Source organism: Podarcis raffonei, chromosome 3 (assembly GCF_027172205.1).
Source record: "Podarcis raffonei isolate rPodRaf1 chromosome 3, rPodRaf1.pri, whole genome shotgun sequence".
Classification (NCBI taxonomy): domain Eukaryota; kingdom Metazoa; phylum Chordata; class Lepidosauria; order Squamata; family Lacertidae; genus Podarcis; species Podarcis raffonei.
Window position 1 is genome coordinate 69169295 of NC_070604.1, and position 18336 is coordinate 69187630.

Sequence of the window (18336 nt, forward strand, 5' to 3'; positions counted from 1 at the left end):
TTCTGATGAATTTCAAAGGAAACCAATAGTGTTGATAAAAACAATGACATTTCTCCATGTGTCTTTGTGTGTCTTCCTATGGAAAAATGTGCAGCTGGCTTAAAGAAGAAGATACCTAAAGCATACAATTGCATTTCCTCCATCTGTTTATCTTTTTTGTTGGAATTCTGCAACATACCTAGAGCAGGCAGATTCCACTGAGGTCAGCTCAATATTCAATGGGTCCTGGACCAGCTCAGTTCTTCCCCATCCTTGGAATGCCTTCTTTTGGAGCTTTCTGCCGGGGGGGGGGGGACACCCAGTGGTGACACTTCCACCCACTCACATGATCTGTACGCAGAAGAGGGAGTTCTGGTGTCGCTCTGCAGGTGAAGACTGGGAGAGATAGGGAGCTGGGTGGGTGGGGAGGGGGTAGTTGGGTTGCTCTGAAATTTCTGGATAAACATGCAGAAAATTCACCTGCATTTTGCAATGATACTTTGAAAATAGAAATCTAATCAACTCATAAACTATGAAACATTTTTTAAAATAATAGCTAGATTGAGCTTGGCAAGAATATTTCAAGACAGCATGCATATCACCAAAACTTACTTCTCCCAGCTTCTTTGGTTTATTAGAGAAAAGAAAAGAAATTATATAATATATAAAAGTAAAATGCAGGAAAGAATGGCTGTAAGAAATTTAGTTTGTTCTCTATGGAATTTGTTTATTGTTCTTTGGAACTGATTACTGTATATCCCAGCTCTAAGCATGTCTTCATTTAGGTTATACTTTTGATAGCTGCACGCTATTTTAAAATCATTCAGTGGAAAAATGTAGCCTAAACCTACATTCATAGGAAATATTTTTGTCTCTTTATTTCTAAAATATGGCATAACCTGAAAGCATCTCTCATGACACAGATGATATTTGAACAAATAAGGACATTTTTTATACAATGGTCAGCTACTTTTCAAGTTAAAGTATTTCTGTAAAAACATTTCCCAGAAAAAATAAATAAAAAGTGCTCCAAGGATTTGCTCACACCACCACAATATATATGTGTCTTTTTCTTCCTTCTGAGTGCCTTATTGTCCTTGGGAACAGAGAGCTAATTCTTTTTTTTATCCAGGTGTTTAAAGGCTCATTGCTTTTGGAAGAAAGAGGCAATGCAGCCTGGTAAGCAAGAGAAAAATCACTGCACCATATGTCACGCGGTGGATCTAATATAGCTAACTCAAAAGTGAACCAAGTAAATCACAGCTGGAAGCAGAGCAGTGGTGGAATAAACTACAAGGCTGAAGTAAGCAAAGGTTTTGTCTTTATAATGCTATTTATTTATTATTATATTTATATCCCACCGTTCTTGCAAAAAGCGGAGGGAGTTCTATATGATTCTCATTCTCCACATTTTATCCTCAAAACAACCCTGTGAAGTAGGTTAGGTTGAGAGATGGCAACTGGCCCAAGGTCAACTAGTGAGCTTCATAGATGAATGCAGGCTTCAATTCAGCTCTCTCAGGCCTTAGTCCAGCACTCAAACACATTGACTTAGGAACAAAGTACATATGACACTATGTCCCTCCCTCCCTCCCTTCTTTCCTTCCTTCCTTCCTTTCATAAATTATTCCGTACCACCAGATCATAGAACATCAGGATGGTGTACAATATTAAATCATAAACACTATTTAAGAAACCAAACAGTGTGGGGCCGTCTACACTAAATGCCCAACTTCTTGCTGAGGCCCTCTGTAACATGGGAGGACAACTAGCAGCTATTTTCTGGATGATTTCAGTTGTCAAGCTGGAATATGAGGGCTCCTAAGACCAAATTGTTCGGAGCTTTGCATATCAGCACAAGAACCTTGAAGCTGGCCTGGTAGCCTATGGGAAGCTAGTGCAGATGTTTTAGCAGGGGTGTCATATGCTCTTGGCCATCTGCCCCCATCGGATGTGAGGGCGATCTGGCTATGACATATGTCACCCCATTGATCGCCAGGGTTGATTTGGCTGATCTGGCTGGCTAGGCAGGTGTCCCCTTCCTCCCTCACTGCTCCCTCCTGAAGCTGCGCGCTCGGTGGAAGAGGACGACCATCCCAGATAGAAGGAGTGTACCGTTCTTTGGTCAAGGGTATACGATAGCTGCGCTCCCCTGCTAGAACCTCTGAACAAGTCTAGCTGCTACATTCTGTACCAACTGGAGCTTTTGGACCAGCCCCACATGGAGTGGAAAGAAATCTGCAAAAAGTTGAAGCAACAGTCTATATATTCACCAGCTGGGAGTATTATATGGATGTTAAAGGAGGATACCAATTGCTGGGAATCACAAGGTTGGGAGGTTGTTCTCTGCTCCTGCTTTTGGGCTTCCCAAAGGCATCTAGGTGGCCTTTGGCAGAATAAGATTCTGAACTAGATGACTGTTGGCAGGAGGCTCTTCTCATGTTCTTATGAGGAGGTATGTATGTCTTTCACTGTACTTATGTAAGTTTTACAATATGTTACGATCTTCTTGGTAGAGCATGAGACTCTTAATCTCAGGCTCATGGATTTGAGCCCTACATTGGGAAAAGATTCCTGCGTTGCAGAAGGTTGGACTAGATGACCCCTGTGGTCCCTTCCAACTCTACAATTATACGATTCTATGATTCTATGTATATGCTCAATTTGAGCAACCATTCTCTCTCTCTTTTCAGGAGAAGGTGATCTGGGCATATAAGTGTACAGGCGTATGTATATCTTTGTTTCACATGGCATCTATGCACTATGAAAGGGGGTCTGCTGCTTCATTGCACAACCTTGGCTTCCCCGTTGACATGTGAACTGGCCCAAGTATACCATTTGAGTTGTGGATCATATATATCTGGTATGTGCAAGAAATGCATAGTTATTCTGTGTTTCCTGAGTGAACTTGAGTTGAGGGAGCAGCCCTTCCTGAGACAGATGGAACTGCAGTAGTGCTTGAAATATATCCTGCAGAGGTGATAAGTCAGCTGAAGGCAGCAGGGAAAGCTCGTGCCAGAATCTTTATGGATCATAAATATCTGAGGAAATATGCTTTCTTTTAAACCAGCACAGGTAAATGTCAAACCATTAACCCTCAGAGCTATAATCTCCCAATGAAACAAAGAACAGGATAAATTAATTCTAAATTATCATGTTTGAATTATATTTACCGTATGCATTTGGTGCATTGCAGTGAAAAAATAGAACCTCCATTGGTTTATTTTCAAGTGATTGAAATCAAAGGGAATGAAAATTCTGAGGAAGAATAGAAAGTTTGTCTGGCCTTTCAAGGACAGGACATTTTAAGGCAGACTTCAGGACAGGACATTTTAAGGCAGACTTCAGGCTAGTGGAATCTACTTTTAATTTTCACTAGAATCCCTAGTGCAGCATTTTACTATTCCCCATGGGAATGAATGGCAACCAGTCATCTATGAGAGGAAGTTAAAGAGAAGCTTTTGGAACACTAACATGACAATCTAAACCAAGCCGGGCATTGCTGAGGCACTGGAGCACCTGCAGCCTGGTCACACATGCTGCACATAATTGGCTCCTGGGTCAAGAGGAAGTGCTTGGACTTCCGGGTTAGCGCCAACGGCTAATGGCGGATTCCCTCCGAGCTCCGGAGGGAATCGGCTCTACAGGATTAGGGTCGTACCGCTGCGGTGACGCGGAGACCCTTAAAAATCACAGGCGCTGAAGCCTGTGAACCTGGTGACTCGGCGGGCACCACTTGCGCCCCCCAACCCGTGAAGGAACCTTTTTAAAGGCTCCGGAACGGGGGACGGGGTGAGCGGCACGGTGCTGTGAGTCGTCTGCTCCTCCTGTGGAGTGAAACCGCGTGCCATGGCCGGAAAGCGCTGACTTCTTCTTGTGATTTGGACTCCAAAATAATAACCCGTGAGTAGTAAGGAAATTGGATTTTTAAAGAAAATTCTTTGAAGAATTAGGTACGATCGGGGGAGGTGTAAACAGGAAGTCAGCCTCCTCCTCCTGTAAACAACCTAAAGCAAGGACCTGCTAACTAAGGTCGAGAGAATTTGTTTTTCATCATTTGATAAAAGATATTAATTTCACGATTTGGAACTAGAAGAAATCTTACTGGAGGATAAGAGCTAATTTTGGGAGTTGAAGTGCCACCCTCCCGGACCCGGGAGTGATCCGCGAGAGAGCCTGCTGAAGGTACTGTAAGAGTTTGACAGCTGTCAAATTAGCTGTCAGACGGAAAGAGAGAACTTTGTTTCTGTTGCATCTGCTGGCTATATTTGTTACAATTTGACTATATTTTGTTGAAAACAAGGAAGAACCGATACAAACTAATCTGATTTTTGGGTTTGAACTGGAAAGAACACTAAGTAACCAAAATCCCTCTAGAGGGGGTTCTGGGACATTACAAGAATGGCTGAAGGAGGGGAAATTCAAGCTGAACTGGACAGAGTCTTTGTTCTCTTGGGAAAGTTACAAGGCCAAATTGATGTTTTGGCTACAAATGTTACAACTCTGGACTTAACAGTAAACAAACGCATTGAATCTGACAAGGAATCGACACAGGAAGTTCATGCAGCTGAACAAGAAGAGAAACTGGAGAGTTTTGAGAGTGGGAAGAAAGAGATATATGGTGTTCCTGAGAAAGAGGAAGGAGGAGCTGTAATTGTACAGAGGGCAAAGGAGAGCCAGAGGCCTGGCATGATGGCTGTAAAGGAAGATAAGAGCTTGATGGTGAAAATTTGGTTTGAATTGGAGACTGAAGAATGGAGAGATCTTCTTGTGTGGAGATCTGAAGACCTATGGATTACAAATTTGATTAAAATGGAAGTTGGAGCTTTTGGGACATTTGGATTTAAAAAGAGTAAGAAACAAGACTTAGGCTCCAATTTTGAGTGTGGAGGTCTGGCTGCAATAAATATGGACTTTATTGGACTAGAGCTTCTCCGAGATTTGGTGTTTAATACTAAGGATTATCCAAAAAACCGGCAGAGAGGAACTGAGAGAGAATTGAGAGCCTCGGACGTGAGGTCCCCAGGCTGAGAGTAGACTAAGACTGATGGACATTTGTTGGGGATTGAAACCGGGAAAGGGGGGGGTGGAGTTTGGGAATCCAAAGGGTGCATAATTATAATTTGTTTTGTTTTTATCTTGTTTTGTTATATGTATGAGAACTGGGGAAATCGTGGAAGGGAATTTAGGTCGACTTTAGAAAAAAAGGCTTTAAGTATGAGAACAGATATGCAATTATTGATGTTTATAAGTTATAAATTATAAATTTATAAGTTAAAAGTATAAAAGTTAAAATTGGTTTTCCTAAAATGACTGAAATGTAAAAAGGTTAAGAATTGGGGACAAGAACTTGTTGAGCCAACAATATGAACTGGAATACAAGAGGGGGAGGTGGGGGGAAGTCAAGAAAATACGTCATTGAAAGTGAGGGTTTTGAATTTTATGTGTTTTAAATTTTTTCTTTTTGTTTTGTTTTTCTATTTGTGTTTTTTTATTTTGTTTGGATAATGGAAAATCTTAATAAATATCATTTAAAAAAAACAAGAGGAAGTGCTTGGAGATGGTACTTCCTGTAGAAGTGAGTGGGAGGAGGAAGTGAGTGGGGCGGGAATATCTTTCACAATGTAAAGAATTGTGGTTTACAATAGAAAAACACGTAGATTCGTGACATCCCTAACGAACAAAGCTTTGTTCGTTAATTGGCAGCAGGGAAGAGTCCTTTCATAGTTTAAAGGGTCAGGAGATAAATTGGACCTTTTTCTCAAGTGCCCCGGTTCAGATGCAGTCTATGTCTTACACTGCTTTCAATCAAATGCACATGGAGAGCACAGGAGAAAGTGTCTGTTTGTCTAACCAAATATCATCGGTTTTTCAGCTGTGTTGCCTGGCTTCCAAACTCTTACCTCTGATTGATTGACTGCCTAGGAAAGAAAAACATGATCGCTTGATGCTAATAATTAAGCACTAGAAACTCACTTATACTCCCCATCACCACAACAAATGTGCCTGGTAAAATTAATGCTTCAGTCAGACTAACGACACTGGAGACAATCCCTTTGGAACTAATGTTGTGTCCACTTTTGAGCAGTTACTTGGCAAAAAATTCACCACCCACCACTGTTGTAAATATACTGAAGTGAAATGACTGAAAGGTGAAATCACTGCCTTTCTGGCACCACCTCATGGTAGTACCTCAGTGTTCTGGGTACTGTGGTTCACAGCAGGTCAGCAAAGTCTTGATGGAAATGATGCATAAAGCTTAACCTTTAATAATTTTCAGTGTAGCTCTGAGTGAGAGGGTGAGGCACACTGGCCAGCTGGAGTCTCTCCATTATCGAACCCTGGAACTCCCATTAACTGAGTGGAGAAAATTAGTGATTTGCCTAATACTCTCTAACCAGATGGAATCTGAAGTTTGGCTATTCGGGGTCCAATCCTACACTAAAATTCCCTTTGAATTTGGGCCAAACTTTTATCATTCACAATAAGAGAGGACTGATGACATAGCAATGCTTGCCAGCCTATACAGGAGAGGCATTTTCTGGAACCAAAACTCAGATATTTTGGAAGTTGAGGTGGAAGCAGATATTATGAAAAACACATGGGGCTGCTGATGAAGACACTCACCACTCTTGTAATGAGATGGATGTGTTTCCGTAACTCCACCCATGCGGCAAGACCTGGAAACAGCAGGCAGCACTCTTGAGAAGCTGCTGGCATCACAGCACCTCAGCAGGCTCACCACTGGGACCTCCATAAACAAAATCCCACTAGCCCAGGCAGCAACCATCTTTGTTTCCAGTAATGCTATGGAAGATGGAAGATGACACAACTTTGAAACTTTGTTGGGGGGGAAATGGCTGCCAACAGAAATGGCTCCATTGGGCCTCATTTCTATTCAGCTTTCATCTGGGAGCAGTGCTGGATTTATGTATAAGCTAAACAAGCTATAGCTTAGGGCCACACTCTCTTGGGGCCCCCAAAAAAAATTAAAGGAAAAAAAACAACTGGATGTACATTTCTAAAATATAAGATAAAAAATAAAAAAACCCTACATACAGCAACAGTGTTTTGTGTTGTGTAGGCTCCTATGATGTAAGAAATGGCCCCCGCCTGCTAGCCTGCTCCCGAAAATATCCCATTACCCTCAGCAGCTTAGGGCCTCATCACACCTAAATCTGGCCTTGTCTGGGAGCAACCATTTCAGCAGCGGGAGAGCTGAGAAACAGTGCTCAGTCCATCAGCTCTGCTGTGAAAGATCAGCTCCATCGGGCCTTGTGGGCAGCCATTCTATCAAACTGCCTCTGCGGGAGAGAGAGGAGGCAGAGCTCAGTCTTATCTGCTTTGTTGCAGGCCCAGCTTCACCAGGCACCTGCTGCCTCTGAACTGTGACAGCTGGTAAATATAGAAATAACTGTCTAGAAATTGACACCTGAGTTTTGATCTCCCTCTTCTGTCCTTCTTGGGGCTCCATGGCCAAATGGTCAGGGATGGTGTGAACTATAGTCCAGCAACATTTGAAGCCATGATCCTAGCCAGTTGTGAAACCCAGGATTGCTTATGTTGCATAAACTGGTGAAACGCAGATGTGTCAATTTATTTATTTTATTTTGTTTTATTATTTATTTTATTTGTATACCCCCTCCACTTCATCCGAAGATCACAGTGCAGTTCACACCATAAAAATGCAAAATGAGAACACAAAATACAGAATAAAATCAAGAAGAACAACCCCCCCGCAAAAAACCCCCAAATAACCAAATAACCTCCCTCCCCAAAGACGTTTTTAAGGTCATAAATAGCCAATGGTTATTTTAAGATTTTATTTATTAAATAAATAAAGTGAATGACTTGTGCTTTCTATTTTCTTGCACCCAAATTGTAAGTTCCCACTCAGTGCGCAGAGGGAGACCTTGGGCATTCCCTTCTGTAGTCAACACATGGGAATATGCACACCTTGCAACAGGGAAGTGTGCAAGACATGCCTTTTACATGTCAAGACTATATGAAAAGTTGCTCTCTGTTGTGCATCACCTCTGGCGGTTCTCTTGAGACCTCACAAGATCCCTTGATGGTTTGGCAAGATCTTGCTAGAAACAGCTGCTACAGCCACAACATCAGGAGAGGGTCTTCTCAGTTGTGGTGCTCCATATCTGGAATGCCCTCTTTAGGGAAGACGACTTGACACCAACTTTGATGTCTTCTAACTGCCTTGCAAAAACTTTTCAAAAATTGCCTAAACATTCTTGTTTGTTTTACACAGCTTGCTTAAACTTGAATTTTGCCACCCCCTTAGATTTTATTGATTTGCCTAGTTTCTGCTTTTTCCTGTTTCGATACTGTATTTTAATAACATTGTTTCGTTATTCAATATCAGCACGGCTCTGGGAGCCTAATGCTGAATAGCAGCCTATAAGCTCATGAAATAAACAGGTTACCCCAAATGTTGTTAATTGGTGTTAGTTTCTACTTTGGTTTGCCGGGGCTGAAAATGCTAGCAGTCCACAACATTTGACATTGCAAGAGAAACCACAGCGTTCATGAATGAGGATAATTGGAACCCTGTGGTGTTTGGCTTTGAAGTCTGCTCTCTGGAAAATGTGTTTGTCCCCTTTGAGGGGTTTTGCGGCAGGAACTTGGAAGCGCCATGCACACACGTTGCAACCACCTTCTTACAAATCATTTGTGACACTGAAATGCTTTGTAGGTTTGTTTGTTTTTTTGCAGAAGTTTTGAAAGGGCAGCCTTTATGAGATGAGTTTCCTTTTGAAGATAGATTATGCCTTTGTTCATATATTTTCCGAGGGCTCATCCATCCCCCATCGTTCAGCCTGGACACAGCTCCAGCTCTGAATGCCTTCTGGCGGTTCCCTCCCTGCAAGAAGTGAGGTTACAGAGAACCATGCAGAGGGCCTTCTTGGTAGTGGGGCCCTCCCTGTGAAATGCCCTCCCATCAGATGTCAAGGAAATAAACAACTATCTGACTTTTAGAAGACATCTGAAAGCAACCCTGTTTAGGGAAGTTTTTAATGTTTGATCTTTTATCGTGTTTTTAGTATTCTGTTGTGAGCCGCCCAGAGTGGCTAGGGAAACCCAGCCAGATGGGCAGGGTATGTATGTATGTATGTATGTATGTATGTATGTATGTATGTATAAACAACAACAACAACAACAACAATCTGTTTGTCCCATGATTTCTAGGCATGGGTCCAAGAGGTTTTAGTTTTGTCCCACCAGTTTCTCCAAAGTAACCAATGGTTTGCTGCTGAACTGGAACAAATGACAATTGGGTTTTCTGTGGCTTGATGTTTGTTCCGATCAAGCAGTCAACAGAGGGTTTTCCTGGGGAAACTACTGGGAGAAAAGAAAAGAAAAACTTGTGGGACAAAGGGAAGTGTGGATGAGCCCTGTGTCAACGGGTATCTTCGATTTTGTTGTGAATGAGTGACATCACATGACATGACATGGTGTGGCTGCTGCATACTTATATGCAGCCCCCTCCCTTTTTTGAGGAGGAACATAATCAGACATTGTATCAGACATAATGGGAGAGGAGAGAGGGTGTGATTTGTGAACAACTTGCACAGCCTCTATGAGGCCCTGTAAACCTCTCATCTGGGAGTCAAACTATATGATACATTAAATATATTATTGCATGCATTCCAGTCTCTGAGTGGTGTGATAATGTTTAGCTTATTTTCCCCCCTGCTGTTTTGTTAATAATGTCATTTGACTGGAAAGTGGCATAGAAATACAATAAATCAAATATTATGCTAAGTTGCTGTGGCGGTGGAGAGGGTCTTTTCAGCTGTGGCCCCCCGCATATGGAATGCTCTCTCTGTAGTCAGGTCTGCTGGGAGCTATCATGAACATCATTTCAGTGCTTATGTGAACTGTTCTATTTATTCACTAGCTTTTGTTGTTGTTGTTGTTGCAGAGGTTTTCTGCTGTTGGTGTGTCTCTTTTATGGTTTTTGTAATTTAAAAAAACAATGTAGTGTCCATTTTTAGGCTACAATATTTTGTAAGTTGCTTACAGATTATTATTTTTTATAAAGTGGCCAACAAGTTAATAATGAGCACCAGCATCAAGCCCCATTAGCCTTACAAGTGAACAACATTTTTGAAAAAGACATGATGTGGGAGATCTGTAGAAAGAAGACTTTAAAGCAGCCATGGAAACTTCTGCTTTAGTTTTGAACAGAAACACTTCATTGATGTAGTGTTTTTCTGCTCTAAGTTTAAGCCAGGCCCAAGCCACTGTTAACCTCAAAAGGGGGGAAATATGCAGGCCACCCATGGGTGTTCTAAAATCTGATCACAGATCTCTCACATCATGTCTGCTTCAACTTATTGAGTGTGCATAAAACCTTCCCCACCCAAAAGCATTATATCACCAGTTTCATTTTTGCTCACTCTCTTTTGATATCATCAAAATAGAGCAGTCCACAGTTTCCTGTGCTGTTATCCCATGTTTTTTCTGACCTGATTCATGGCTGCATCCTGCCTAGCACTGACAGGTGAAGCACTATTTTGGCTTTTCTCAGGTGGGTTAATTAGTGGTTATTATTAGCCTGATAATTGCTCCATGAATTGCCTCAATGTCTGTTTCTGTTCCCACAGGGGAGCTATCAGGGTTTTTAATTGTTTCCTTGTATTATTATTATTATTATTATTATTATTATTATTATTATTATTATTATTATTATTATTTTATGAGTGACCTAGTGCTAGTTTTCTATTTAGAAAGACTAAAAAATGTGAGCAATGGAGAGTAATTCCCCAGCTGTCATCAAAACAGGATGTGAAAAAATGGGTCCAGCCTGCGAGTCATAAAAGTTGCACTGAACTTGCTAGGAAGTTTTGCTGAATGGGAATTGTGAGTAAACATAATAGAAATATCTATTATGGGGAAGACCACTGGTGGCCAATATAGAGCTATATTAAAATGCTGTGGGGAACTGTCATTTTACTTCTGCTCCTAGATAATTGCAGAAAAACCAATATAAGTGGACTCTAGTGTAAAAGCAACCCTAGTCATGCAAGTCTGGAAAAGAAAAGTGGGGAGGGGGAGGAAATCAAGCAATAATGAAATGGAGCACAGACTGGCAATGAATTATTGTTCTATCAAACTTGGAACAACACGCCATATGTCTAAAAACCAAGTAATGTGCAGAATCCACTAGGCACCCATAAACCATCACAATGCATGATGCTGGGAACCTCTACTGCTTCTTGAACTTGCCTTGCCCCATTCATTTTAGTGTGGCATGACTGGGCTCAATGTCTCCAGAGTATCTGTGGGTTATTTAATACAAGAAATGATTTCCTTATTTACTGCTTGATAAATATGCCCTTGAATGCCTGGATTCTAGCTAATATTCTCCAGAATGTTTTCAAAAGGTGGCTTTTGGGGAATAAAAAAAAATAGAGGCTATTTATTTTATTTTAAAGAGGTAATGGAGCTGCATTCCATCACTTCTACAGAAGCAGCTGTACCCAGCATATAGATTCAGTAATGGAGGCAGCTGTGTCAATTCAGAACTCCCACACAGAGCATGTGGGCATTGAAGTTTCATAGTTCCTATAAGAACTGAACACCAGAACTCCCACAAGGGTAGGTCACTACAACTAAACTTCTGAAATTCCACTTGTTTGTAAGCATGCCTGCAAATTCCATCCACTTCTGCCAAACTAAACATTTAGAGATGTTTCTTTAAAATGCAAGCAAGCAAATGAACTTTAAAGGTGACTAGGACAAAAACTTCTGGACCTATTTGCTTGTTATCTGGCAAGCTTTATACCCTCTTGAGGGGCTGATATCTATCAAATATATATCTAATATCTATCTGTAGCTATCTGAAATCTATCTGTATCTGTTTTCTGCTTTCCCAATTGTGAATTGGGAGGAAGGAGATAAAACTAAGTGGACTAAGATTCACTTTGAGCCAAACTTCACAGCCTATAAATACCTTGGACATAGGCAGGCTGCTTCCTCAGTTACAGTCCTAACTGAATCATGCAGTCAGTGTATGTCCCCCCTGGACCTTCTCACTGGGAAGCATGAAATACACTGCAAGCTAAACCATACAATTGTAACCAGAAGGTCTTGCTGATTTAAAGAATGGACACCTTTATAAAATGATACATATTCTAGCCAAATTTTGCCCAGTGCCCATATGCTACCATCTACACCTAAAAACACGCTGGAAATGCTCTCTTCAAACCCTCTAGTCACAGGTGGGTTAAGAGCAGCACAGTAATTTGACAAATTGATCCAAAAAGCAAGAGACTGAAAATCAATAGTCCAAGGCAAATCAAAACAAATCCCTGTAACCCCCCCCCCCACCTGCTGTTCAGCTTTTGGGAATGTATCAAGCCCATTGCAATGTATCTATAGTCCTTGGTTTGAAGCCTGTGAAGAAAATTACTTCGTGAATCACCCTCTGCAAATTTGCCGTAGCATTTTCAAACAGGGCAAATGCTCCGGTTTCCTTGGGCTCCTTTGCCACAGTTTCTCCGATGACTGGTTGATTATTTTTCTCTCAGAGGGAGACTCTCCAGAAAGTGGCACTTGGCACAGGCATTTAGTGACTGCACTAATTTTGTCCAATTTAAAGGAAAATTTAGCAATGCTATGTCATTAACAGCTGCCTAGATTATTCTGTCACCTTGGCACAGACGCACCACCACTACTGACCAATTCAAACTCATATTGAGATACAGGCTACGTTGGGGACCAAAAGGAGCAAAATAGCTCAAAGTCTTGGGATTCATGCAGGAATTTTACATTACTCACCAACTGGCCAAACACTGAAAATGACATGGAACTGGCTAGTCACAGTCCCACCCTCCTGTGCAAAGTTCAGCAATCCTAAGCAAATTGAAAACAACTAGCTTGGTGTTTACTACTCTGTATAGGACTAGACTGAGTTTGCTTTTATGGGCCTTATACCAAGTCAGACCAGCTATAGCTCATTGGCACAGCACTTTCTTTGCTTGCAGGAGGTCCAAGTTCAATCCCTGGCATCTCCAGGTGGGACTGAGAATGTCCCCAGTCTAAAACCTTGCAGAGCTGCTGCCAGTCAGTGTTGACAACACTGAGCTCAATGGACCAATGGTCTGGCTTGGTATAAGCCAGCTTCCTGTGCCCATCTAGCTGAGTACTCTGTGTGCTGATTGGTCGTGGCTCTCTTGGGTTCCAGACAGGAGCCTTTCTCTGAGCTAGGGCGCCTTCTCTATGGTTCTAGTAAAAGTATTGCCTGATTGTGGATTTTGGCATTTTCTTTATGAACCAATACAGCTTCCTGTGCTTTTTGTGCATCCTGGGTTATATTCAGTTTGATGCTACTTTTTTCTTATTTCAGCAGTATCCATTATTCTGCAGCTATGAATCCATGCTTCTCTTCCCAAATTACCAAGGAAAAGGGACAGAGCTTTTACTAGGAGAAAAAGCTGCCTATGTAGACTAACTGTTCACATAATTAGCTTAATATCAGAATCACCAGCCCAGCTAAGGTTTTCATTAATTAATCACTTCTTCAAAATGAAATAAATGTGGTATTTCATGCCCGCAGCACGCCTTCACTGTTTCATTCTTTGCTGGCTTTTCATTTTTAAAAACCAAATTTCAGCCCTATGACTGAGTAGTAAATACAATAGTTAATTAGATGGCGGGCCTCAAGCATCACATTTGGCTGAATCCAAGGCACGTATTGATCTCGGTATGGGGCTCTTGTAAACAAAGCTGTTGAAACGCTCTGAAGTGTTTACATGATGAACATTGCATAACAAGATTACCCGTCTGAAATTACAAAAATCTAAATCTGCATGAAATAAAAATAAGTGACTGGAGTACCACTTACACTCAGCCATAGACATATGCAGACAGCATATAACTAATCAATGCACTAGACCTGACTCAAGCTTAGAAATAACTCTCCCTTTAATGAAAATGTGGCCAGAAAAATATTGAAGATGTGTCTATATGAACTTTCAAGTTTTCTATAATAAGCAGGGCTTCAGTTATGGCTGTGCTGTGCAGGAAGCTTAGCTTTCATGACCTGTGGTGCTATCACAGCAAGACTTTGGGGCAGAAATTCTTGGTCTCACTCAGGAAAATTAGCAGGAGGGCCCCCAAACGCAGCAGTCTGGCTCCCCACATTTTGAAACAAATACACATTTCCATCTAAAAACCCTGAAGCCCAGAGTATAACATTACCTAACAGAACCACTGTTTGTGGTAGCCTTCTGGCTACTGGTCTTTTGGAAGGCTACCCAGAGAGGTGAAGGAGGGCTGAATTGGCCCAAACTGGGGATGGGTAGAAGATGGGGCTTTGGAGTTTCATTAAGGTTTCTCCCCTTTCTTGAATAATTCCAGCACTTGGGCTTTTTCTGTTCTTCTCTTCTCTATCGAAAGAAGAAATATTCCAGAGGTTATCTCTCAGTTTCTGTAAGCTGATGGTAGAGATTCATGAGTTCTGGAGCTGGCAAATGTGGGAGATACAGAACCCACAGATCTGAGTGGTCCCTGTGAGTACAGGATGTTGAATGAGCTGGGCCTTTTGGCCTGATCAAGCCAGTTCTTCTTCCACTCTCATAAGCACATTGCTAACACTTCTCTGCCTAGAACCCTCACAGGATTGCTTTGCCCAGCTGCTTGGCTCATGTTCTGGACTTTGAATGAACTCAGAATTCTGTCAGGCGGTTTTCTTACCTCAGCCACTGACAGTAGATTAAGGAGAATGATGGTGAAAAAGAGCACTATAGCTGGCTGGTATGTACCCAGCAAATTAAATTTACCTCAATTTTCCAAGCCAGGCACCCAGTTATGGTATCTTGGAGGTAAACTACAGACTATACTTTGAAAACTGCCAACCAAGAAGGCACGGGTAATGTCAGTAAAGATGATCAAATGTGGCTAATGACCCTAATGCAGGCAATTGAAGCCTGCTGTGCTTTGGGCAGTCATGCACTCCCAACAGCCAGTTAATTAAATGCCAACCCAGCCACTTAACTTTCAAATAACTGAAAATGCAGTTAAGTTCAGCACTGGGATCCCACGACCTTGTTAACAAACAACTTTGTTTCGGCAGCACTTGGAAACTTGAGGGGAGAGACAAGCAAAGGCTTATATCACTTAGTTCTTCACTTCAAAGTCAGCTTAGAAACCAAAGTGCAGGGAGGAAAATATGAGGTTCCCAGGGACTTTAGATCCAGCACCTAGCATAATGTCTGACCCAGGGGTGCTCTCTCTCTTTTATTTAAAATATGCAGACACCCTTCTAAGCTATTTCTGTCAATTAAGCCAGGCTGGCTATTTGACAAAAATTGCCCTTCATAAGAATACCTTTTATGTATCAAACTCTTGGTTCAATTGGTGAAGTAGCACCCAGAAGATCACATGTAATATTTAGAGTTCAGAACATAATCTTAGTCTCCTAGCTTTAATCAACACATTTATTTACTAAAAATATAAGATTGATCAATCATATGTAAAAAATATATATAATTTAACAATTTAATAATCAAATACGTTGAATTTCAGAGTGAGACATGCTACTTGATTACCTGACCCGAGAAGCAAGCCTTGAGTCTCTCTTAGAAGCAAACTCAGCTGATATCAAAAAGGCAAGCTTTTACACCCCATCTTTCGTTTGAAGAGAAAAATGTATGGGGCATATCTAAGGATGATTATAGCTTCCCAATCATCAGAGGGAAATATCTACTTCAGAGGAAGTGAAACCATCAATTTTACAGTGCATAAGCCAAAATGACGTAGTCAAAACACATTGGGCTCAATGGCAGGTGATATAGCCAAAGTCTTTTTTTCCTTTCTGCCCCCTTTTTATTTCTTTCTTTGCCAAGTGCATAAAGCTGAATGTGCACAAGTTTAAATGCACACGAGTTCTGAGTTACCTGTAACTCTATCAAGTTTTAAGGTTGCACGAAAGAAGTACTTTGAGTTACAGATTGTAAAAAGAAAACTGGCAAACTAAAATAAGCAGGTGTTTAATCATCCTTTACTTTTCTATAAACCCGGTTGTTTGAAGTGGTCCTGAGCATACCAGGAACTCAAAGATGTGAATTTCATTAAATCATGTTGTTCCTAAGGATATGGTTTTCCATTAGGTCACAGTGTTCCTTTCTGGTTAGTTAGATTTCAATTGCCAATTACTCTTTAAACATTATTCATGGTCCACATGGCCTGTTTTCCAGCTTTGTGGAACTTGAGCCAACAGGAGAACATCTTAACTCTGATCTGAGACAAGCAGGGTTTTGTTTTTGTTTTAAATCATTGAATCTTCCAGATCATCTCTATTTTCGGCTCAAATTCAATCACATACCAGCAAATTCAGGTCACATAGGTAGATTTGATTGGGAGGTCTTGCAAAGAAACCAGCTTTCCCAACAGATCACACTTTCCTTTTTGTGGTAATGAAAGTGGCAGGGAAATGCCACAGGGAAAGTGTGGCTTGTATTGACCCAATGCCATCGAGCCCTCCCTGCAAGCAAATCAGGATGAATGCTCATTCAGTAGCCAATGCCATCTAATCTCTTGGCAAAGAAATCAGGATGGCTGAACTGGTCACCTGAAAGCACTCTTTCAGTTGTTATTGTTTTACCTGTTATGTGCCTCATGGGTGACAAGAATGCCCTTACCTTCCACATTTTAAATATTCACTTCTAACTCCCTATACTTCCTGTGAGGTAAGTTGGGAGGTCATAAGATGCTGCCAACTTCCCTCTTTGCCAGCAAAGAGTGACGCCTCCCCAATGTTGTGGAGGAAGCTCTGCTGCTGTTATTGTGCTCTCAGCAGTGGTGTGGGTGGGTGGGTGGGAGAGAAATGGGGGGTATCCAGGAGGGGGGAGTTGGGGAAGGCTGCTGATTCACCTTCAAAATGGGTCCAACGCTACACCAGCCTTGGAGATGCTGTAGTAAATTTTCTCCAGTCAGTCAATGGAAAGGGGGAAGGGTTAAGGGGGGGGGGGAGTTTCCCACCCTCTTCTAGTATGGCCAGAGCAAGCTGGCAGACTTTAGAAACTGGCAATTCCTCCACTATGAGCAGTGCCGGATTTACATATAAACTAAACAAGCTATAGCTTAGGGCCACACTCTCTTGGGCCGGGCCCCAAAAAATTGTAAAGAAAAAAAATGGATGCACATTTCCAAAATAGAAGATAAAAAACAACTAAAATAAAACCTACATACAGCAACAGTGTTCTGTGTTGTGTAGGCTCCTATGACGTAAGTAATGGGCCCCACATATAGCATATATTCAGCACAAAAAACAGTGACAAATTGCTGTTGACAAAGGACATATAAAGGGCCCCATTACCTTCAGTAGTTTAGGGCCTCATCAAACCTAAATGTGGCCCTGGCTATGAGATATCATCACCACTTTAGGATTGCTTGGCAATTTTTTGTGGCATCATCTACGGTTTCAGGCCCCTTCAGTTGTGGCACCCCTTTGGAGAAATTGTCCCCTCAATGTGCCTGCTGCCTCCATTTTGATCCTTTCCGAACCAAATGTAGACCTATTTTTGCTGGATTATGCAGCTTGTGCTGTTTTTTAAGCAGGAAATTGAATTGATTAATGTTTAATGTTTTAATTAAGTTTTAATTATTTTTAGTTGCTTGCACTCTGTGTGAATCCCCTGGAGGACATTGTTGATTGGGTGGTCAACAAATATTCTAAATAAGCCTAGTCATTTCCTTATAGGCAGTTCATTTACGTTTAATGAGAAAAATTATACCACATTCCCAAGCATCAGACATTTTGAGGTTTCCTGAATCTTGAACCCAAAGCAACACAAAATTATCTGTTTTTCTTCACAAAGAAAAGTAATAACATATATTTTAGACATAAAAAGACTTATTTCCTGAAAGATATATATTTTCAAAGTTTGTGCCATCCCTTAAAAAGTAATATTTTTTCTCAAGTTCCTGTAAATATTTTCTCAGTTGGAGATATTTATATATTCAGATATAAATCAAACACACACTCTCACACAACTTCTTTAAATAATATGAAGAAATAAAGCAGGTATTAGATGCTAATTATAATCCATAGTATAAATAGATGTGGGAACATACATTGGCTGCTCTCATTTATTCTTTTAATCACTCTGAATGGCGACAGGGAGAAGGGGACCCAACCAGAATATTACAGATATCTGGCTGTGTCTCAAAGGACTTGAGTATAACTCTGTTTTTACAATGGAAAATGCTAATATGCTTTTGAGGTGTTCCAGGGAAGAAGCAGCACAAAGCACGAGGCATGTGGGAATAATTTGGTCTGGTTCTTGTCTGCCTGGCCTTGTGAGACTTCAGGGTGGAAGAACATAAACAGAATGA